Below are 24,598 nucleotides of genomic sequence, written 5' to 3'. Positions count from 1 at the left end.
GCTGCAGCTTATAAATCAAAATGCTATGCTTTAAAATAAGATGATTTTTTGAAATTATTAAACTAATTCTTAACTTCATCTTTATAAAATGACATTTTCCCCATTTTTTCATGTTGATATCTCCCATTTCGAAAACACCAAATGTATACATGAGAATAAATGGACCTGACATAATGTGACCTAGAATATTACAGCATTGGAGCAGTTATTCGGAGGCAACTGCATAATACGTTTATTTTGGATACCACACATCACTAGGGTGAGTATTTGTTTTATAGTCTTGGCTTCTCAGCCTGACTCTTATCCAAGTTGCCAAGTGTAACATCATCCAATTTGTAACTCAATGTTTCATCAACAGTGTTCATGTTTTGTAGACATACAGAAAATAGAAACCCTTGAAACTAAAAAGTGTCAGGATTAATAGGGCTGACATGAGATTCAGCACTAAATAAATGGCCAAGTTCCCATGAAAACAACCACTGTGTCCTGTGTTAATTCTGTTTTTAGTTAACTTTGTCTTCCTGCCTAAAAACGTGTAGGTTTTGTATCATTCTTAAGTTGCTGTAACATTGAGATGTGAAATTTGGAGGATTCGAAATAAATGCAGCTAAATGGAACTTTTGGATGAAGAATCCCCGGTTTGTTCAGATCTGTTAAAGTAATAGGGGAAAGCACAAAAGGATCAAGAAAAGGAAGGCCCCAATCTTTGTTCGATGACTGATAAAACAGCATTACTTGGGTGAAAATTGGCCTGACCTTCACCTACAGGATGCTTCCGCTGCCTCAGTGATTCTTGCTTCGCTCTGATTAGGTAAAGATTGCCCCTTTCCCTGCAAGGAAAAGTCAAAGAACAAAAAGAGGAAAAAAAATCTTGACTTAACTATAAAAGGTTTATTTTTTTAATCACAGTTGGGCTCATCCAAGCCAGTTTCTAATCTTATTTTTCAGGCTTAAAAAAAAAAATGCCCTGCCTTTTAAAAGAAATTCTTTGGATCATTTTCTTTACAACCTCTAGTCTAGATCTCAACTCACATTTCTTGGATGTATTTTTTTTTTTAAATCTTCCTCACTTGAAATGATAGCTTTTTTATTTCTTTTAGACTCTCCTCTAAAGCTCTCCTGGGAGAGGACGGCCGGAGAAAGACACAAGTCTCCCTCAGCTGGCTGGAACAGTAAGTAGAATGCAGTTGGCAGAGTCCTGCCAATGTTCCAAGGAAACTTGAAGCAGTTTCCCACCCCCATCCCCACCCCTCAGCGGTTGCCCATGGAAGACAGAGCTCCATGGAACCATGGTATTAAGTTTCAGACTCTGCCTGTTCATATAGACCAGAGCTTTTCTGTGACATTACTGTCAAGCAGCCCCCTGTGTGACTAATATTTTTAACAGCGTGATATTTAAAATTTGACAAGGATATAATAATTCATTCTTCAGATAGTCAACATACTATGAGAGTAAGTCATGTCTTCAAAGTATCTTTCAAAGGGGCTATTAAAAGTAGGCTAAATTTTTTCCCCCTACAGCATGCAATTTCATTTTGGCTCTGCAACTTCAACCACATAAAATTAAATTTTGACTTGAGAGTGACCTGCTGAAAATTAGATGGAAAAATAAGGGGATAGATTTAAGATACTGATTCAAAGAAAACTAGCATGTCTGTCTGCAACTTAACATGCAGCACACTAAGCTCTCTGAGAATCTTATGTTTCTGGTAGCTAGTATTTTCCTCTTAGGATTCAGATTGTATTTTTAATGAAAATGTTGTAGAACTTAATGGACTGTAATCTCTTGTTGTGATATATAGATGTAAGGCAACACAGGAAAGAATTATCCATGTACATTTTTTGTCACAATTCTCCTCTCCTTGTGACCTTATGATACAGCCATCCAGAGCAACTAGACATTCTCTAAAATGAACTATGTTCTTTAAAACTCCTATGAAAAATGAACCCAATAAACTTCTGTGATTTTTAAAGTGCTTATCTCAAAAGAACATCTCTCCTTTGACATTCCTTTCCCCAACCATTAACATTTATTCTAAATAGTTATGAAAATGTGATATTGAAGACTAATTTTAGAGGGGTATAAGGCAATAGAAATTAATGTGATTATCCTAATAACAGCAGAATGTGAGCATTTAGAGAAGGCTTAGAGACAGTTACTGCAGAGCTGAGTAAGTGATGTATTATGATATATATACATCATATATATCATATATATATACTCTACTGAGTATGATATATTCTACATATTCTATGATATATTCTACTGAGATCAATGCAAATCACAAAAATGTTGTGTGATATTGCACAAACAGTTATTTGGTATCTTTCATTTTGTCCTATTTTAATTACTAAATTTATTTTCCTTTAAAAGCTCCTATATTATATATACACACACATACACATTATACACACACACACACATATATATATACACATACACACACCAGTCATGATAGGCTAGGTTGTGCCGTGGTAATAAGCAACCCTAAAATCTCAATGATTTAACACAAAAAAAGTTAAATTTTCGATCAGGCAAGTCTACTGCAGTCTCCTCAGTCACTCTTTATAGCAGCTGTACTCCATGTGTTCACGCTGCATTCCAGCTTGCTTTCCTCTTTCAACACACATGCTTCCATGGTCACCTCTGCAGAAGAAGAACAAGAAGAGAGTTCACGTAATTAAAGGCTTCACATAGCCCTTATGCTCAAATTTCATTGGCCCAAACTTTCCACATGGTTAAAACCCAACATCAATGTGGCAGAAAAGTGCAGTTTTCCCATGGGCCTCACAGAAGATAAGGTCAAGAGATTGGTAATCAGCAGTAATGCCTATCAGTGAATGAAGACAGAATTTTACAATCAAATTAGTTTCATTTATTCTTTCACCTCCAATCATGCTCCTATTTAGTAGGGGCCATATCATTATTGTTAAGAGCAAAATATATTAAAAAGCCAACTCTACTGGAGTTCATCCACACATACTGATTGCTATGGTGTGAATGTCCCTGCCAAAGCTCATGTTGAAATTTAATTGCCATTTTAGTGGTACTAAGGGGTGGGCCCTTTAAAAGGTGATTAGGTCATGTGGACTCCACCCTCATACATTAATTAGTGCTATTGTTGCTGGAGTGGGTTCTTAATAAAAGGATTTTGTCCGCCATTTTCTTTCTTGCTTGCTCACTCATCATGTGATGTTTTCCACGGTGGGATACTCCTTGCCAGAGGCCTGAAGCATGATCTAAGACTTTCCAGCCACCAGAAAAATGAACCTGTGATTTTTAAACTATTCAGTCTGTGATATTCTGTTATAGCAACAGAAAACGAACAAACACACTAATTTATATTGCTGTTATATAAACAAAGAATATCATTCTTCAAGGTGTCAAATGTTTTTAGAAACCATATATATCTGTTTAATGTAACCTTTCACAAAGCATCCAAAGTATTAGGAAAAAGGATCCCATGTAACAAGAATACACTACAAAATTACTCACAAATAAGAATAGCCTAAGTGAAATATAGGCTAAATTGCTTTAAAAACAGGTTAATATTTTTCTTTTCTATTCTTTTATGGTGGAAATATGTACACTATACCTGCCAATTTTAACTGCTTGGCAATTTTCCCAAGAATTTACTCATGCCACGTATTTAATGACAAATGTATCGGCATCATCTGAGATGAGAATTGAGATGCTCAAAACTGCAGTCAGTATCTCCTATTGCTTTATACTCCATCAAAGATGATGCAAGCTGACTTCAAAGGCAGCTCAGTACTTGCATCAACTCTGCAGGGGTGTTGAGTAAAATGAGAAATGAAAAAAAAGGAACACCATTATGTTTTGAATTTCAAGTCCTAAATCATTATTTCCTAGCTGTGCATGAGGTTACGTAGACAGAAAGTAAAATGACAACTGGTCATGTCATTGGGATGATGATATAGGAGGATCAGGAAGCTTAAGAAGAGGAATATTTTTTAAGTCACATTAAAAAATCTCTCTCCCCTGGTGTTCAGATATTCCTAGGACATTTTTCAGTGATGGAGTGACACTCGGGTACCCCCATAATGCCCAGGTGCCTGCTGGGGATTGACCTGCTTCAGAACTCTCTTCTCAGGAGCAATAATGTGCTACCCCTGAAGATAATTAAATGTGAGATATCCAAATAGTCACTTACATCTGCTGTTGGGCCTCAATTTCCCACTTGGCACTGTATTGACAGTGTGAACTTTAATGGCTTGAAACAAATTCATATGACATTCTTTTTTTTTAAAAAAAAATCTCCTTTTAAAGTGCCTAAGTAATTAGTTATAATCAATTTCTAATACAATACTCATATGGAAATATTTGTGTGTGTGTGTGTGTGACAGACAGAGAGAGTGTGTGTGTGTGTTTTCAGTGACAAAATGCAAAAATAATTTATTGTACTAATTCTGGGTACATACTGAAACAAGAAAGAATTCATATTTACTTGAAAAGCAAGAATGCCTCTGGATTTAGTCAAGTATCTTAGTATAGTAATATGTGATTTATAACGTTCCTGAAAGTGTTTTTACAGCATTACTTTTGAAAAATAAATGAGGAAATTCTCAGCTGAGACTGTACTTAAATTATGGTGTGGTGATACAGCATAAAGCACTAGAAATTCACAAAGGCAAAATGAAACTGGCAGGCCTTAACTCATTGTGCTTCTCATTGTATTGGAAAAGAATCATTCTTTGCTATGAGAATTTGGCCACTCTTTTTGAATTAAAATTTCACCTTAGGTGAACTTTAAAAATTCATTATATAATGGCCTTTTATTTACTCTACAATTATGCAAACATACATGAACACATATGTTCATACACCCCATATAATCAGATGTATGGGGTAAACAGACACCACCATATCAATAGGTTATCATTTTGATGAGGCACTACAAGAAATCTTGATACTACTTCTCGGTCTCATGAAACGTTAATGATTACACCACTGTTATATTTCCATTCATCTGGAGCTGTTTCTGCCATTTACTTTAATTCCTCATTAAAGTATTTAGTGTTTTCTTCATTGATATTGCTGAGAAACCCACCCCCTTTTTTTTCACTATAGTTACTGAGCTGTATCTTTTGTTGCTTACATATATTTACTTTTAGGACTATGACATACTCTTCAGATCAGTGGTTTCCAAGGCAGAATATATGCAACTTAGCAACTGTTCAAGTCAATTCTGTTAGTTTGTGCTTCATAAATATATGGTATATTACATATAAAATATATGTTTTTAATTTTTTAAAAATAGATATTTTGGTAATGTATACTTAAATGTTTATAATGGAAAGGATGCACAAATGAAAATACTTACAAATCACTAGCCCAGATATATGCAAAGCTTGATATATTTGTTATACTTTTTTAAATAGCCAAATACAAGATCTAGTTTAATATTATTACAGAATAGGTATATTTAGTGTGTCAGTGAAAAAAATATTGGCATCAAATATTAACACTTTTGTCAGGGGTTCAGCATAACATCACTAAGAAACTAAAACTATTCTAATGGACACGCTTCTCAGATGCCCTATTTTTTTTTAATGCAGTATTTTATTTCATTTTTTCTCTCCAGTTTTTTTTTCTAATTTTACTTTAAGTTCTGGGATACAGGTGCTAAACGTACTAGTTTGTTACATTGTTACATAGGTATATATATGCCATAGTGGTTTGCTGCACCTGTCCATCTGTCATCTAGGTTTTAAGCCCCACATGCATTAGGTATTTGCCCTAACGCTCTCCCTCCCCTTTCCCCCTACCTCCCCTACAGCCCTGCTGTGTGATGTTCCCCTCCCTGTGTCCATGTGTTCTCATTGTTCAACTCCTACTTATGAGTGAGAACCTGAGTTGTTCGGTTTTTTGTACAAAGTACTTTATCTCTGAAATTAGATGAAAGCTTTGCTATAGAAAACTGGCTTTACATATATGGCTGTTAACTAATAATTTTACATTCAAATACATCTAAATACGACTAATAACTTTCTGATTGAATACTCCCTCATCCTGTTATGTAGCAACAAAAGGTGTTAAATGTAGAGTAAGCATGTCAATGAGAAAGGCCTCACCTAATCCAGAAGCACTGGGACTTGGTAAGCGTCATTTAACGTTTTATCTTTGTATCTTCAAGAAATCATATTGTATTGCTCCAAATTTGCAAATGAATTTTGATATAAACAGAATGCCAAAGGTTATTTTAAAATAAACATGCTATCCAGCTAGATTTGTGAGTAAAAGGTGATTTCCTTTTCACTTTCAAAGAGACTAGAAGATAAAATTATTGAAATGCTCTGCTGTTACAAGATGATATTGTTTCTCCTTTAAAAACATATCAACTGTCTTAATAAAATTCACAAGCCTCTTTGCTCTACTACTTAAAATAAGAAAATTTTACAAAATTTATGTGTTATTAGAGCAGCTTCCCTCCTTATTCCAAAAATACCACAGCAGCTTTACCTTCTCCCCCTCCCCTTTCCTTCTGTTTCCTCTTCAGGTTTCTCCCTCTTTCTTCTTATCTTCCCCTCACTGGTTTTCTCTGTCAGAACACTGAATATCGGATATAAGATAATGTTTTCTTTCCCAACATTTTCTTCTTGAAACTATAGTCTCTTTTCTCTGAGAAATTTCTTTTACATGATAGATTAGTCCGTCTTTTTTTATTAGAACAATATTATTGAGTTTTAAAACCCCTGGTATTTTCATTATTCTGTTACATATAGTCTCCTTCCCCCAAATGAAGAAACAAGTTTAATGAGTACGGACATTGCCTCAAGCTGGAGAAATGAGGCTAAAAGAAAATGAAGCCAAGAATAAAAGGTGCTAAATGCTATGTTCCCCACAGAGCATAACTCCTGAAGGAACTAAGAAAGAAAAAAGTTTCATTCTGTTGAAGAAATTAGGCAGGGCACCAGAAGAAATGTGGGACCTAGAAGGATGGATAGGTGTCACTGGGATTAGAAGAGGGTATGTGTTAAAAGAGGACATTAATTTCAGATAGATAGTATGCCCTGGGCCTGATTAAATTCCAGGTCCCAAGCTAAACTGCCGATAACCTTGCTGCCCATTTCTACCTTCACCTTCTGAGACCCTTCCATGGAAACAGAAGGGATCCACCTATGATTTGGATATTAAGACAGTAGATATTTATTGGGCACCTATTGTGTTCTAAGCACTATGCTGTTAAAGCTATATCAGTGAAAAAAGAATAGACAAAGCCCTTCTTCTCCCCTCATTATCTACTCTTCCCTTTTAATATACTCTTATTCCATTTGAGACTAGAACAGCTTCCCATAAAAGTCTATTACTTGAATTTCAGAAAATATTCCAAAACACCACAGCTATGTATCACTCTTACTTGAGATGATTGGTGTCATAGGCTACCATAATATCCATTAAATATCCTAAAGCCTAACTTAACTTTTACACTGTATGTAGTTTGGCATTTAGACTGGGAAATGCCCTGCCTGTTTGCAGTAATACTATCACCAAGCTGCCAGCCTGGCTCACCTGTTACAATTTAATAAGAAAAATAAATGATAGCAGATGTTACACATGGTTACATTAAGAGAATTGCACCCCTTTAGTTCTAATCAAGCCAATTTTTCACCCAGCTGAAGATATGTCACTTTTAGAGGGTTCTGAATCAATGGGAAAATACTTGCTCAAGCAAAGAACCCAAGAGAGATAACCTGACCACCCCTGGGGGAAATAGTTCTTAGAAGTTCCCACAATTTGATATGCTAGTCTGTAAAACAGTGAGAGTTTTTAAAAAGTATATATTCTGGTTAGTATGTAGATGAATGGAACTTCTTTATATCTTTCATTTGCATGCAGTTATTTAATAAACATTCTTTGAGCAGATTATATGGAAAGACCTTTGAGCAGTAATGCTCAGAGTTCTTACAGTCAAATAACTTACTGTCTGGTGGAAAGAGACCTTAGAAACCTGTGGAAAGTTAGATTTAAAAAAAAGTTAAAACCAATCAGGCAAGATTAAAAGCCAAAATCTGATGAAGTTGCCAGACTTGGATATGAATCTTTGTGACCCTGTAAAAGTTAATTAATCTCTCTGATTAAGAGAATAATTGTTATAATGATAGGTTCAAAAGAAGCAGCTGTGAATTTTGGATTTTGGGATTTGTTTGCTCTTAACTATATAATAAGCCTGAGCTGATATGAGTGGGCTTTTTCATATGGTGGCATCTCCAGTTAACTATCTTAAGATGAAAATTTATTTTTCTCTTTCTCTCCTCCTTCACTCATTTCTACAGAGTGTTACTTTGTGCTTGGTATGTGCAGGACAAACTTAGAGCATGCCATTATTCATTCAGCATGGCATTTCCCTGTGCCAGCATCCAATTCTCTTGATACCACTGATTTCCAGGTCACCCAATGATCATGCATGAAATTTCCAGCCCTCTTGAATAACAATTACTGTTTGTAATAGACAATCCAGAGAGCAGATTCAGACCCTGATGCTCTATTTTCAACTCACAACATTTCAGAACGTCTACAATGGTGGTTCTCTAGTCCAGAAAAATGGCAGCTGACTGGGCTATGTAGTTAAGAAGCCAAGTTATCACTTCAGAAGCCAAGTTATCACCATAATGGGACAATAGCTTGTGATGCCACCCAAATATCATCTTGGGTTCCCCATGTTGTGGAAGGAACCTGGTGGGAAGTAATTGAATTATGGGGCAAGTCTTTCCTGCGCTGTTTTCATGGTAGTGAATGAGTCTTATAAGATCTGATGGTTTTAAAAATGGGAGTTTTCCTGCACAAACTCTCTCTCTCTTTTTGCCTGCTGCCATCCATGTAAGACTTGACTTGCTCCTCCTTGCCTTCCACCATGATTGTGAGACCTCCCCAGCCACGTGGAACTGCAAGTCCATTAAATTTCTTTCTTTTGTAAATTTCCCAGTCTTGGGTATGTTTTTATCAGCAGCGTGAGAACAGACTAATACAGATGCCTTCCTTATTCCGTCTCATACCCCAGGTTTTCTGTGTCAGTGTCAGGAGAGAAGCTATGGAAACAAACAATTGAGGCAAATCTTATGATGTTATCCTTATGTTCATAGCAAACTCAGTTCCCTTCAAATGTGACTTTGACACAGGGCACATGAGAAAGTAAAACCTTTCATAATTCAAGTTCTTCCACTTCTAAGCTTTTTCAGACTTCAGTATTCAACTATAAGTGGCTGAATTATAGTTTTGCCCTGACCAAAAAAAAATAAAAAACAAAACTGGTCTATTACCAAGTCATCCCCAAATTTATCTTCCCCTTTCCAATATTGAGAAAATATGGCAAACACTTGTGTTTGCCCTTCCCTTCCCATAAAACACATAGTCTCCACATTGATATCCTGCTCAACTTATTTCCCAGTCCCTCTGTTACTAGTTATGGACAAAAAGTTTATTTCTCATCAGTGACTATACAAAGAAGTGAAGTGTGCAACTTCTGCCATTTATTTAAAATACATTAGCCATGGTCATACTGTTCTCTTAGTCTTCCCATTTGGTTAATAAATAAATGGAAATGTCTTGGGTAGTCCTGGAAATCATATGTAGAAAACAGATTCCTAGAGCTTCAAAAATGTAGCTTGTAGACTAATAAAGAAGAAAAGAGAGAAGATCCAAATAGACACAATTAGAAATGATGGAGGAAATGTTACCACTGACCCCACAGAAATAAAAATAACCAACAGAAATTACTATGAACACTTCTATGCACACAAACTAGAAAACCTAGAAGAGATGGATACTTTTTTGACACATTCATCCTCCCGACCCTGAACTAGGAAGAAATTGATTCCCCAAACAGACCAATAACAAGCACCAAAATTGAATCAGTAACAAATAGCATGCCAATCGAAAAAGCCCAGGATCTGATGTATTCACAGCTGAATGCTGCTAGATGTACAAAGAAGAGTGGTACCATTCCTACTAAAACTATTCCAAAAAATTGAGGAGGAGGGACACCTCCCCAACTCATTCTATGAGGCCAGCATTATCCTGATACCCAAATCTGGCACATGCACACACACAGGCACAAACACACACACACACACACACTCTTCAGGCCAATATCCTTGATGAACATGGATGCAAAAATCTTCAACAAAATTCTTTTGTGAACCCAATCCAGGAGCACATCAAAAAGCTAATCCACCATGATCAAGTAGACTTCATCCCTGGGATGCAAGGTTGGTTCAAAATATGCAAATCAATAAATGTGATTTATTACATAAACAGAACTAAAGATAAAAACCACGTGATTATCTCAATAGATGCAGAAAATACTTTCCTTAAAATTCAACACCACTTCACGTTAAAAACTCTCAATAAACTAGGTATTGAAGGAAAATACCTCAAAATAATAAGAGCTGTCTATGATAAACCCACAGCCAACATTATCCTGAATGGGGAATAGCTGCTTTTCCCTAAAAAACCAGAACAAGATGAGGATGCCCTCTCTCACCACTCCTATTCAACATGGTATTGGAAGCCCTAGCCAGAGCAATTAGGCAAGAGAAAGAAATAAAGGGCATCCAAATAGGAAGAGAAGAAGTCAAACTATCTGTGTTTGCAGAAGACATGATTCTGTATCTAGAAAACCCCAGCCTTGCTCAAAACTCCTTCAGCTGATAAACAAGTTTAGCAAAGTTTCAGGATACAAAATCAAAGTACAAAAATCGTTAGCATTTCTAAACACCAACAACAGCCAAGCCAAGAGCCAAATCAGGAACAAACACTCATTCACAATTGCCACAAAAAGAATGAAATACCTAGGAATACAGCTAACCAATGGAGGTAAAATAGCTCTACAAGTAGAATTACAAAACACTGCTCAAAAAAATCAAAGACATAAACAACAGGAAAAACATCCCATGCTCATGGATAGGAAGAATCAATATCATTAAAATGACCATACCTTACAAAGCAATTTACAAATTCAATGTTACTGTTATCAAACTACAATCACATTTTTCACAGAACTAGAAAAAAAGCTATTTTAAAATTCTATGGAATCAAAAAAGAGCCTGAATAGCCAAGGCAACCCTAAACAAAAAGAACAAAGCTAGAGGCATCATGTTACCTGACTTCAAACTATAGGGTTACAGTACCCAAAACAGCATGGTACTTGTACAAAAATAGGCACATAAACAAATGGAACAGAATACAGTGCCCAGAAATAAGGTCACGCACCTATGACCACCTAACCTTTGACAAAGCTGACAAAAACAAGCTCCCTATTCAATAAATGATGCTGTGATAAGTGCTAGCCATATGCAGAAGATTGAAGCTGAACCCCTTCCTTATGCAATACACAAAAATCAACTCAAAATAGATTAAATACTTAAATATAATACCCAAATCTATAAAAGCCCTGGAAGACAACCTAGGCCATATCATACCAGACACTGGAATGGGCAAAGATTTCATGACAAAGATACCAAAAGCAATCACAACAGTGGCAAAAATTGACAAATGAGATCTAATTAAACTTGAGTTTCTGCACAGCAAAAGAAGCTATCTTGGGAGGCTGAGGTAGGTGGATCATCTGAGGTCAGGAGTTTAAGACCAGCCTGGCCAACATGGTGAAACCCCGTCTCTTCTAAAAATACAAAAATTATCCAGGTGTGGGGGCACATGCCTGCAATCCCAGCTGCTTGGGAGGCTGAGGCAGGAGAATCACTTGAACCCGGGAGGCAGAGGTTACAGTGAGCTGAGATTGCGCCATTGCACTCCAGCCTGGGCAACAGAGCAAGATTCCAAAAAAAGAAAGATGAAAGAAAGAGAGAAAGAATTATCAACAGACTAAACAGATAATCTACAAAATGAAAGAAAATATTTGCAAACTATGAATCTGTCAAAGGTCTAATATCCAGCATCTATAACAAACTTAAACAAATTTATAAAAGGAAAACAAACAACCCTGTTAAAAAGTGTGCAAAGGGCATGAACAGAAACTTTAAACAAATATATGCAAACAAATAAATAAAACTTTAAATAAATATATGCAAACAACAAGCATATGAAGAAAAGCTCAATATCATTGATCATTAGAGACATGCAAGTCAAAACCACAATGAGATACCATCTTATACTAGTCAGAATGGCTATTAAAAAGAAAAAAATGGCCAGGCCCAGTGGCTCATGCCTGTAATACCAGCACTTTGGGAGACCCAGGGGGGTGGACCACTTGAGGTCAGGAGTTTGAGACCAGCCTGGCCAACATGGTGAAACTCTGTCTCTACTGAAAATACAAAAATTAGCCAGGCCTGGTGGTGGGCGCCTGTAATCCCAGCTACTCGAGAGGATGAGGCAGTAGAATTGCTTGAACCTGGGAGGTGGATGTTGGAGTAAATGGAGATCATGCCACCGCACTCCAGCCTGGGCAGTAGAGCAAGACTCAGCCTCAAAAAAAAAAAAAAAAAAAAGTCAAAAAATAGCAGATGTGGAGAGGTTGCAGAGAAAAGGGAACACTACCTATACACTGTTGGTGGGAGTGTAAATTAGTTCAACCATTGTGGAAAGCAGTATGGCAATTCCTCAAAGAGCTAAAAGCAGAACTACCATTCAACCCAGCAATCACATTACTGGGTATATACCCAGAGGAATATAAATTATTCTACCACAAAGAAACATACACATGAACATTTATCGGAGCATTATTCACAATAGCAAAAACATGTAATCAACCTAAATGCCCATCAATGACAGATCAGATAAAGAAAATATGGCACATATAGTCCATGAAATACTATGCAGCCATTAAAAAGAATGAGATTATGTCTTTCGTGGGAGCATGGATAGAACTGGAGACTATTATCCTTAGCAAACTAATGCAGGAACAGAAAACCAAATACCATACATTCTCATTATAGGTGGGAGCTAAATGATGAGAACTTACGAACACCGAGAAGGAAACAACAGACACTGGCATGTATTGAAGGGTGGAGAGTGGGAGGAGGGAGAGGAGCAGAAAAGATAACTATTGGGTACTGGGTTTAATACTTGAGTGATGAAATAATCTGTACAACAAATCCCTGTGACATGAGTTTATTACCTCTGCAACAAAAATCCTCACATGTACCCCTGAACCTAAAATAAATTTAAAAGAAAAAGGGTAGCCTGTTGCCTTGCATCCATCACTACACATTAGAATCACTCACTGAGCTTCTAAAATGTACTAGCAGCTAAGCATCAATCACAAGATTCTGATTTAATTGGTTTGGTTTGGGTCCCAGGATTTATCATTACTGTGTTGTTGCAGATTCTGCAGTGTTTCTTTTCTTTTTTTTTTTTTTATTATACTTTAAGTTCTAGGGTACATGTGCACAACGTGCAAGTTTGTTACATATGTATACATGTGCCATGTTGGTGTGCTGCACCCATTAACTCGTCATTTAGCATTAGATATATCTCCTAATGCTATCCCTCCCCCCTCCCTCCACCCTATGACAGGCCCCGGTGTGTGATGTTCCCCTTCCTGTGTCCAAGTGTTCTCATTGTTCAATTCCCACCTATGAGTGAGGACATTTTGCAGTGTTTCTAAGGTGAGAACTCGAACAGAGTCCAATGCAGGCAGTGTTTATAACCTGAATTGCCCTTCCTTGTTCATCCTTTCCCCTGAGATGGAAGCTACACTGTCTTCAAGACCGAGATTTATCAAGTTTATGCCAGTACAATTATTTACAAATAAGTAAAAATTTTCTGCCTGTGGAGCCTAGTTGAGATGAAAGATTCTTTTGAGAGAATTAGAATTATTCATTTAAAGTGAACAAAACAAAGAAACTACATTCTCTTCTGTTACTGAATTTGTCTTCACACAGGTCTCTTTGCTTTCACTCCTGCCATCTCCACACACCACACAGCAGCCATATCAGATCACGACCTTCCTTTGCTCAAAGCCCAGAAATGACTCTCCATTTCAATTGAAGTAAAGCTGAAATTTTTACAAAGTCTTACAAGGTCTCACAAAACATGGTCCCTCTGACCTGTCACCTACTTCTTTTCCCTTGCTTACTGTGCTCCAGTTCTATCAGCCTCTTTGCTCTTACTGGAGCATGCCAAACAGTCACATTGCACAGACTTTGCCTCTGCTGAGAATACTCTTCTTTCCCAAATAGTCAAGCAGCTAGTTATCTTCACCTCCCTCAAGTATTTGCTCAAATGTCACCTTTTCAATGAGGTCTGCCCTGGCCATCCTACTTAAAATTACAATTTCCCTACTTTTCAACACTTCCAAATTCCCTTTTGCTGGGCTGCTGTATTTTTTTTCTCTTGTAAGTTATCACCTATTCTTACAGATTGTAGAATTTAGTTGTTTATGATGTTTATTCTTATTGTTACCTTACAGTCACTAAAATGTATGCTCCAGGAGGGCAGGGATTTTTTTTTTGGCTAGTTTGTTCATTCCTGTACCCCAAATCCCTAGAACAACATAGAGCCAGTACTCAAACACTGAGTGAATGAATGAATAACATTTCTAACCCATGGTAGAAAACATTTCTTTAAAATCATCCATGAAGAGTTCAAAGAACTATAAGAGATTTTTGCCCCTAAGAATTTCAGTCCACAGTTTTGATTTTGGAGGTAATAAGATGGTGTCAATATAGTGTGATTTGCAGGCCTCCAAGTATAATTCTCCCTTTAAAATGCCTTTCTAGACACACACACACAAGCACACATGTTCAAACTACACTTCTCTCCTTGCTTTACATTAGCACTGAATTCAGACCACTTAAGCCTTTATAAGCTGATACTTAAAAAAAACTGTGATAGAGAGCAACATGCTAGCAGGAAGAATCAATGAATGATAAGTCTGGAAACGGAAGAGGCAGAATCTCAAGAGGGCCCAGCAAGATCTATAGAAAATTTGCTTGCTTCACAATATTGCCTATAAATGACTGATTACACAATTATATTTCAGTCAAGTAAAAAACACCAGAATCTTCTGTGACACAGTGCCCAGCACATAGTAGGGACTCAATAAATATTTGTTTAATGAATCAATAAAAGAAGATTCATAAATCATAAAATGATTTATGATTGTCTTTTTATCATTTACCCTTCCCTATAAAAGAAGATCTCCTTATTTAGACAAATATGCTCACCCACAGAGGCTATGAGGTGAAAGGATAAAGTAAATGTTTCAGCATTAAAACTATGTGAGATATCTTTTGAAATCTGTGCAGTATCTTCCCCATATGTACCTGCTGTGCATAATTTCAGAATTCACTGCTTTCATCAAGAAAACCCATTTGCTCTTTCATCTGTGCATCATATCACACTAATTTTCATCAAAACCAGAAAAAACCTTGATGGACCACCAGTCCCCAGGTTTCCTGGAGCATTTACCTGTCTTTCTCTGGCATATACAGAATTATGCTCTGAAGTCTGAACTGTGGAAATTTTTGGTTGTTTTCATAAGATGTGGTTAGCACTGTGTTTATTTCTGGAAAATTGACATGTTAATTATTGATGACTATTTTCCTAGAAAGTCTCATGAATTTCATGTTTGTGCTTTATTTCATCTTTAATGTCCTTACTCCATTTTAAACCACCACATATAAAAAATACAATACACAAAGATTCTTTTACATTAAAAAAGTCAGTGGTTAAATAGTTCTGTGTATCAGCCACAGCTAGTAAGTTTTCACTTATAGTAAACCATTACTTTATTTCTGAAAGTTTGCTGTGTTTCATGATGAAATAAAAACTCAATCTGGATTTATGTGATATTTTTGATGTAATGGCATCATATGAAATAGGGAACAGTCTTTGGTAAATGTTCTGCATCATCTAATCTTAAACGTTTGAACCATGTTAATGAAATAGCCAATGGTCTGTGTGGTTATGCAACTTGATTCTACTGTAGTTGTCACACACAACTTCATATGTATGCAGATTGACCTAGTCCACAGAAGTAGAGAGACCCCCAAACGGAGTACAGATACATTTTTAAAATAGTGAAAAAAACTTAAAATAGAAGTGTTGCAAATATGACATCTTCTGCTTACATTAGGTAAGCTCAATTCTAAATACAAAGAAATGGGGTCTTTACAAAGTATGATTTGTGTTTCTTGAGGCTCTACCAGCCAGGGGTTACAAATATATAGATTACACTAATAAAATTTTAATAATAAAAATGTAAATAGTAATTTAATTTATTAAATTAAAAAATGATACACATTTAACATTTAATTTTTTACATTTAATAAATGTTTACAGCTCTGTAATCTATAGCTCTGACTTTGCGTTCTATCTTTTAATGAATTTCTCAGCTCCCCTAAAAATCTCTATTGACTTATTTGTGGAGTTCTCCAAGGGGTATCTGCTAGGTGCCAGCTGGCTTTGTGATCCATTCTTGCTTAAACTTGAATGCTGTTTCATAATCTGTTGCCAAGGATGCTGAAGGTAACAAAGCTGCTCCAGAAGTTGGTGATGCTCACCAAAGTCTACTTCAATACTGCTAATATGTATTGCCAAGAGTTCTGTTTCTGCAAAAGCTAAAATAGCTATAGTATGGGCACTGATTGTCACCACTGGGAGCCTTAAGCACTGCTTCCTACATGCATAGAAGCTGCTAATAAGTCATGCATTTGGCAAGGCCACATTATATATTCTGTAACCTTCCTTGTTCTAAAACACTGATGTGTTACATTCCAAAGTGGTATGTATCACTCTCCACCTTTTGAACTTCACTGTTCTGAATCCTTTCAGTTTTGCGATTTTTGCTCTCAAAATCTTGACTTTTCAGTTACAGCCTCCATTTGTTATAGTTCTGGCTCATATGCCTTAGTGGTGAATGGTGTGCATTTTGGAACAGAAGAAAACAAATGAAGAAACTATTTGGGATTGTCAATAAAGAAAGATGTTACAAACTAAATAGCTTCATTTTTTCACTGCCTTCTGTGTCAGGGAATCACTAATCCATTGTGTGCTTGATCCCTTTCTTCCCACAGGATGAATTCCTTCTAAAGGGGCTTCAAAACTCTCTATAAAGTTTAACCCCTTGGAAGTCCTGCCCTTAAGTCTCCCCAGTTACTTCTGTACACATTAGCTCAAGTTAAGAAATAAGACATCATCACAACACCTTTAATCATTCATGTAAAAAAAGTTTCAGATACTACAGGTTTCATTCATAGAGTCTCATCCAAATATAGGATTATTATGTGGCAGCTACAGTGACATAACAAATCTCAGGTATAATTTGATATTGATTATGTATTGGGAATTTTTAACTATCTTTTCATAAGAAGAAAATAATCCTATTTGGATCATCATTTTCATGTTAAAAGGTAGAGAATTTAGTACACTAACATCGCTAAAACAAAGAAAAAGTACAGAGATTAGAAAACTGAGGAAGAAGACATGAATTTTGCAGAGAATGGAGGACAAACTCTAAAATTATTGGTATTCCAGAGTGAAAAAAATATGGAAACAAGCAAAATAATTTATAATGTAATAAAAGAAAACTTTTCTGAGCTACACAAATACTTCACCCTACACATTAAAAGTACTAAGTAAGTTTAAAAACAATGATGTATAATCAAGTGTGTAACTTAAAAAAAATGTACACATACCTGACTGCAAATCCCTGAAAATTCTGACTTACTGAGAACGGAATGGTACCTTGATAACTACATTTTCAAATTTTTTCACAAGGGATTCTGATGAACATTTATAGATTGAGAAAGATTCTTCTAAGTATACATTTTATGTAAAAGAATAAGTGTATACCCACTTTCTAAGTAACAAGAAGGAGGAAGAAGAGGAAAAGAAGGAGAAAAAACAAGCAATAAGTAAAACTTAAAAATAGAGAAAAGATCTATATTCTTCAGATTAGAATATTCTTAAGAAAGAAAGAATATCTGGGTAGAAAAAAAGATTGCTCTAATAGAAAAATAAAAATATAAAGCTCACTTTACACAAAAATCAGTGAGATGCCACCACATACCTACCTAAATAGTTAAAATTAAAAAGACTGTCAATACCAAGTATGGATCAAATGTGGAAGAACTGCAACTCCTATACACTGCTAATGGGAATATAAATTGGTAAAATGACTAGGCAGCATTTATTAGAGCTGAACACACATATATCCTATGACACAGAAATTGTACTCTTTAGTATATTATACAACAGAAATATTTGCATATGGGCATCAAAGGTGTTCAAGAATATTCAAAGTAGCATTGTGTGTAACTGTAAACAGCTCATGTTCATTAACAATAAAATGGTTACATAAATGATAATACATTTCATTCATACAATGGAATGTCACACAGTAACAAGAATAAATGAACTACAGCTACCATAACAGCATGGAATAATCTCAAAAATAGGCTATTAAGTTAAAAGAAAACAAACACAAAAGAATAAGTACTGTATAATTCCATTTTTAAATAGTAAAATACAAAATGTTTGTGAAAACTTATCTAGTTATGTGCTCATAATTTGTGTATTTTTCTGTACTTACATTATTCTTCAATATAAATATACTTAAACAGTAAGTGCCACAAGACAGTAAAGTAGTGTCTACCATGCCTTTAGTTAAAAGGGGTTGGGAATTTTATGTATCTATCCATATATTTGTCAGTATATTTCAATTTGTCTTATTTAAAACAGTAAGTTAGTTTTCTTATTTAAAACAGAAATTTGTTAGATTTAAGTATGCTAGATTTTAAGATACACACATCTATTTTTCCTAAGAGAACACAGAGATGCCATTCCAGACAATAAATAGATGAATAAAAATTAAAACTCAAGACTGAGAAGCTGTACTGTAAAAGTTCTGGTAAACAAAAAGTAAAATTAAATTCAGAGCATCCACCATAAGCAATTATTATTAATAATGTTGTAAAATAAATAAAAATTTCAAATTCTTTTAAAAAGTCTTTAATTGCGTGATGCTCTTTTTAAGACACAACAGATTTTACTTTTATATATTTGTCTCTTATATGTATGTGTGAGTGTGTATAATTATTTGTACATCCTTTGTTCTATGGATATAGGATCAGAAATTCATCTTGAGTCAATTGCCTTTTTAAACCACAAATGAAGCTCATGTTCCTGAAATATGTAAGGGTGGGGAGTAGGAATCAAATATTTTGTACTTTTGAGGGTCTAGACTGATAGGTAAAACAATAAAAACAGAACAAAAGATTAAATGACAGCTGTAGAACAGATGAGGAACTCTTTGTAAGAGTTCACAAAGTGAAGAGTAAGAGATAGTGTCTAAAATTGATTGAACAAGAAATAAAATGTAACAGAAGTACTTAAGGTTACAAAAGTAACAAATAGAAAAAAGAACAGTAGTTTTATGCATATCTACATCAAAATCAGGAAGAGAAGAGGTGAGGTGGAAGAGTGGTTTAAATGAACTAAATTATTATTTTAATATGAAGTCAACATATATTCTATAAAATTAATAAATCAATAAAATATAGTTATATAATTTAGGATACAAGAATTAATCAGTAAAAAATGGTTATTATTATTATAAGTGGGTTTATCTGCAAACGAAGATGGTGTGGAGAATGGTGGTCAAATATAATACTGTGTTTAATTATGCTCATTAACTATTTTTCAAATGCAGTGCTAAATAATAAAAAAGTAACAACATTTGTATTCATAATACTTACATTTACTGAGTATTATTTTATGTTAATACTGTACTAAACTTTTAAACTTCACTATCTGATTAAATATTCATAAAACTCTATGAGGAAGTAAACCTATATTCATTTTCCAATGGAGAAAACTGAGGCTTAATGAAGCTGAGTAACTTTCCTAAGGCCACAGAACTGGTAAGGAATAGATATATCCACCTTCCAACCCCATACTCTTAACCACTTTGACAAACCAACTCTTCTGAAGAAAAAAAAGTAACTATTACAAAAAAAACCCTCTAAATACAGTACATATTTATCTATTTAACATATAATAATTATATCATGTAAACCCTTAGTAGCTGTTATAAAATTGTCTATGCAATTTGAATCAAACAAATATAACTTTTCATTCTCTAAATCAGTTAAATATTCTCCAGTGCATGGACGGAAGAAAATTAAGTAATGACTATACTTGAAAGGAACTTACTTCCTTTTTAGAATCTTGCCAGAATTATAAAATGGGGCTCATCTTGGTGCTCTCAAGAACCAGTGAGGGGATCCTGCGCTCAAGTACACAGTGGTGACCATCACAACATTGCTCTTTCTGCTACCCAGATTTGAGCACTCTTGTCTGGGCTAACTCAGACAACCTGCAGTGGTTTACCTGAGTAACTACCAGACTACAGAGGGTGAAGGCCAGAGTGCCACTTCCAGCCTCTAGCAATCCTTGGTCAAAGTGCCTGAATGTCCTGACAAATTTTCCTTGCCTGATCTGCTCCAAGTTTGGGAATTCCTCAGCATCTTCCTTGAGATCAATCTGATGAGTCCATTTCTACTCTTTCTAACCCTAGAGTCCCCTTTTACCAGACAATCAAACACAAATATCTCATTAGGAAAAATGTTGCCTGATGATATCAATAACTTTGTGTCAAAATAAGCTACAATGTTGAAATGTTGGCTGTCTTCTTTAGATGAAGGGATATGGGCAGGTGAGTACCCACTGCAATGAGAGAAAACACAAATCAGTATCTCAGTAAACTAATCTGCCTCAATAAGACTAAAAAGGAAAGCTGAGCTAATCTTATTATTGACCTTTCAAAAAAAAAAATAAGACTCGAAGGGATATATGTGAAATTATATAATGTGTGTACACATTTCCAGACATGTCCTCATCTGATTCTTTAAGAGAAACAGAATAGTACACCAAAACGAATATACCTGATGAGCCAAATTATGGAATAAATATCTGTCCAAACATTATTTTAAGACAGAGTTTGGCAAACTATGACCCACTGGTCAAATCCACCTGTTTTGTAAGTCCCATAAGCTAAGAATAGTTTTACATTTTCAAATGACTGAAAAAAATTGAAAGAAGAATAATATTCTGTGACATGTGGAGGTTTTATGAAATTTAAGTTATAGTGTCCATAAGTAAAGTTTTATTGGAACAGAGTCCTGTTCATTCTTTTATGTACTGTCTGTCACTGCCTTTGTGCTGCAACAATAGAGTTAGAGTTTCAACAGGCCCTCAAAGCCTCAAAGCCTACTATTTACTATCTGGACATTGACAGAAAAAAAAATTGCAATCTCCTGCTGTAGGGCAAGGAAAACTTTCTGTGTCAATTATCATCTACTAGTAGTGGAAAATTAACACTGTCCTATCATAGAGCTCTAATGACATCATTACCATATCCAGGCAAATAACTTACTAGAGGTTATAATGAAGATAGACACACACATACATATACTCATGGATGTACATGCATTCGTACAAAATATTGTTTAAAATACAGTAAGCAAATAATTCATTTTTGTCTTATTAATATTTAAATATATGCTGGATATACCTCAACTTTGTTGGAGAAGATTATCCCTCCCAGTTTGGTTATTTTCGATAAAGAAATAATTGCCTCTGTACAAAGACAAGCATATCCTGTTACAGCTGTATCAACAGAATATTCTTTTCTTTTGGAATGCAGCTGACATTGCATGTCAAGTTTGACATACTTGGCCAATGATGCAAAATATGACCTCCATTGCCTATGACCATAAGCTTAGAAAACTTCCCCTGAACAAAATTTTTCTGGGGGAAGGGGAGTGGGCTGAAGGGCATAATTATATTTATTTTATTTATGATTCTATAAAGTATTTGATGTTTGACTGAACACAAGAGTGTTCAATCTTCTAAAACATATTTTTCTTATATAGATTCGTGTAAGCCTAAAGTTTTGTAATTCGAATTACTACTAAAGTGCCCATGGTCAATATGAGAAAAAAATGCTGGAGGATTATTTTCTGTTGAATTAAGAACTTTCCTCTACACAACCATTTATTCAAATAAACACTATTAGATTTTAGCATTCATAAGTTGTCTAATTACATAAATGTAATAAAAATAGTGTTCCCATTTTCAAATGTGCTCTTAAATAATTCCACTCAACCCTCTGAACTCCACATCTAAAGACACCAGCAACAAAGTAACCCTCAGTTAATACAATATTTTTTATCTATACTAGCAAATACCTTGTCGTTTTAAGTTACTATAAGAACATGCTACATTTTGAACTCCTCTTTGTTTTACTCCGAAATATTATAGTTGGCCTATAGTACATTCACAAGCAGACAAGCTATATTGTCCTACTACTAGAAGAATTAAACAAAATTTATATTCATATTTATAACTAGAGCCTGATATGCACCTGTCTAAATAAATAGCCGTAGCTTGATTTATATTCTCTCCAAAGAGGTACTAAGACTGGGGCATTCATTAAATCACATTCTCTATGCAAGCATTAACAAACTGAAAAGCAAATTTAACTTTAACCACAGTTCCTGGTAAGAACAATGATGCAACTGAATTATTACTGTAGGTATTAAAATATTCTCCTAGTAGATCTAAATCACAGGACAGTGAATGAAGACCATTTTATATGGCCTTTTACTCCTTTGACCTATGAAAGTGTCCTATGTTGCTTATTTTGAAAGTCCATTGTGAGATGTTAAATAAATCCTTTCCCTGTTGACATTGTACAGTTTTAAGTGGTAAATATACTTCAAAGAAAAAAAAGACATGTAATGCTTTCTTCAAGTGACACTGAAAATGCCTCTAAATTTGGCTAATCACAGAGGGACTCTAAATGTATAATTTCTCCTTTAACTTCCCTTTTCTCTTTACAGGAAATGTCACTGAGTTACACCAGGTCCTATTTGCCATCCATTTCTTCTTTTTGCCACAAATAGAGCATCAAAATAGATTGTTCATTAGAAGTAACATGTCCAAGCTGTTGCCAACATACATTGGCACCTGAAGACATTATATGTGGTTTCCTCTTAACAAAAAAAGAAAAAGAAGAAGGCTAAGAAACTAAAAGCCCAGAACCTCTGAAATAAGTCTACACAACACCCAGTTTTTTCCAGTTACTCTGTATGAAATGTTATTGTAAATATAAGTTCCAGTAATTCATAACCTTAAATTATTGTTCTGAAAGATCAGCCCAAAGAATATTAAAAGTGTTTTCAACATACTCCATTAAAAAAATAAAAATAAATAAAAGTGCTAGAATTTCTCTTTCTTCTGACTTCAAGTGTTCAAGAGAATCACATCGATGGGACAATGGAAGCAGTTATTTGGATGCATGTTGCAAATCTCCCATCTCCGACTTTATGATGGATGTCAGTGAAGTTTGTGGCTGGATAACAGTAGTCCTACATCAAGGAGATTTATGGAGAGGATGCATTTAGTATTATTCATGAGCCACTTAACAAGCGTCAGCAAAGGAAACAATATGGCCTTTGTTTATAGTCCCAGGGGTTCTTTAGAGGGCTTTTGAAAATTGAAGAGATTTTTTGATAAATGGTAGAGGATCTTTAGGTGGGCCTGAAAGCTGTAAGTGTATTTTCCTGTTAACTTGAAGAGTACTACATTTCATCCTAACTTCCCTGTTTCCTCAATAAAAAATTATCAGATATTCTGCTGGTATTTTATTGTGCTATTGTTCTGCTACATTAAATAACCAAGAGGGACACATTTTTAAGAAAAATGTTCATTTCACTCTCTATTACAGGAAGTTGGAGCATCTTAACAGGCTATCCAGACTATTTGAACAGAAATGAAGCAACATATGTTCAAAACTGTCTCTGATATTATATTCTTTATGTTTATGACCCACATCTTTCTCAACGAATTGTTATTTATGACAACTTATGTGTATAATAGTTCTGACTTAACCAAGAACTTTAGTTCTGCAGCTAACTGAAAGACTTGGGAATCAGACAGTTGCATTGGGTGACTTGGTTGAACTAAATTAGGAAAAAAGATTTCACTAAGGTTATTAGTGTTAGAGAAAATAGTGATGAAACTGATAGAACTGTTAACTAAGGGTAATCTATGACATATTTAGATAGACTTTCTTAATTATTATTTTGTAAGATTGCTGGTTTTCTAAGCAATTTGCAACCAAAGAAAGTACCTTCAGAATCTGACCATATTAACAAGCAAAAAATAAATATTTTTTATTGTAATAAAAGTACAGGTTATGACAATTATTTCATCCTACCTAATCCTTAAAAATGTTTCCAGAGGCCAGGTGCAGCGGCTCACGTCTGTAATGCCAGCACTTTGGGAGGCCGAGGCAGGCAGATCACGAGATCAGGAGTTTGAGATCAGCCTGGCCAATATGAAGGTTGCAGTGAGTTGAGATCGTGCCACTGTACCCGGGTGACACAGCAAGACTCCATCTCAGAAAAAAAAGAGAAAGATTCTGGAAGCGTGTTTATTCAATCCATTTTATGGCCGCTTTGTGTGCATTCTTAGTGAATTGGAGTGCTTGAGGCTACAGATTGCAGTTTTAAAAATAGACATATTGTTGGAGATAAAACTCCATTGGAGACTGTGGTTTACAGGATTTATTTTATACTTGATGCCCTTTAGGCAAATTCTTATGTCTTA

The 24,598-nt window shown here is 35.1% G+C and overlaps 1 long non-coding RNA gene across 1 annotated transcript; it reads left to right on the top strand.

Moving 5' to 3' along the window:
- Positions 1–23,585, top strand: LOC117979787 (uncharacterized). Its single transcript, XR_004670761.3, has 3 exons — positions 1–811; positions 1,101–1,172; positions 22,828–23,585. It is a non-coding gene; the product is annotated as an uncharacterized LOC117979787 (long non-coding RNA).
- Positions 23,586–24,598: the final 1,013 nt, after the last annotated feature.

This window comes from Pan paniscus, chromosome 2 (genome assembly GCF_029289425.2).
Source record: "Pan paniscus chromosome 2, NHGRI_mPanPan1-v2.0_pri, whole genome shotgun sequence".
NCBI classification, from domain to species: Eukaryota; Metazoa; Chordata; class Mammalia; order Primates; family Hominidae; genus Pan; species Pan paniscus.
This window is presented reverse-complemented; position numbering and strand designations above follow the sequence as displayed.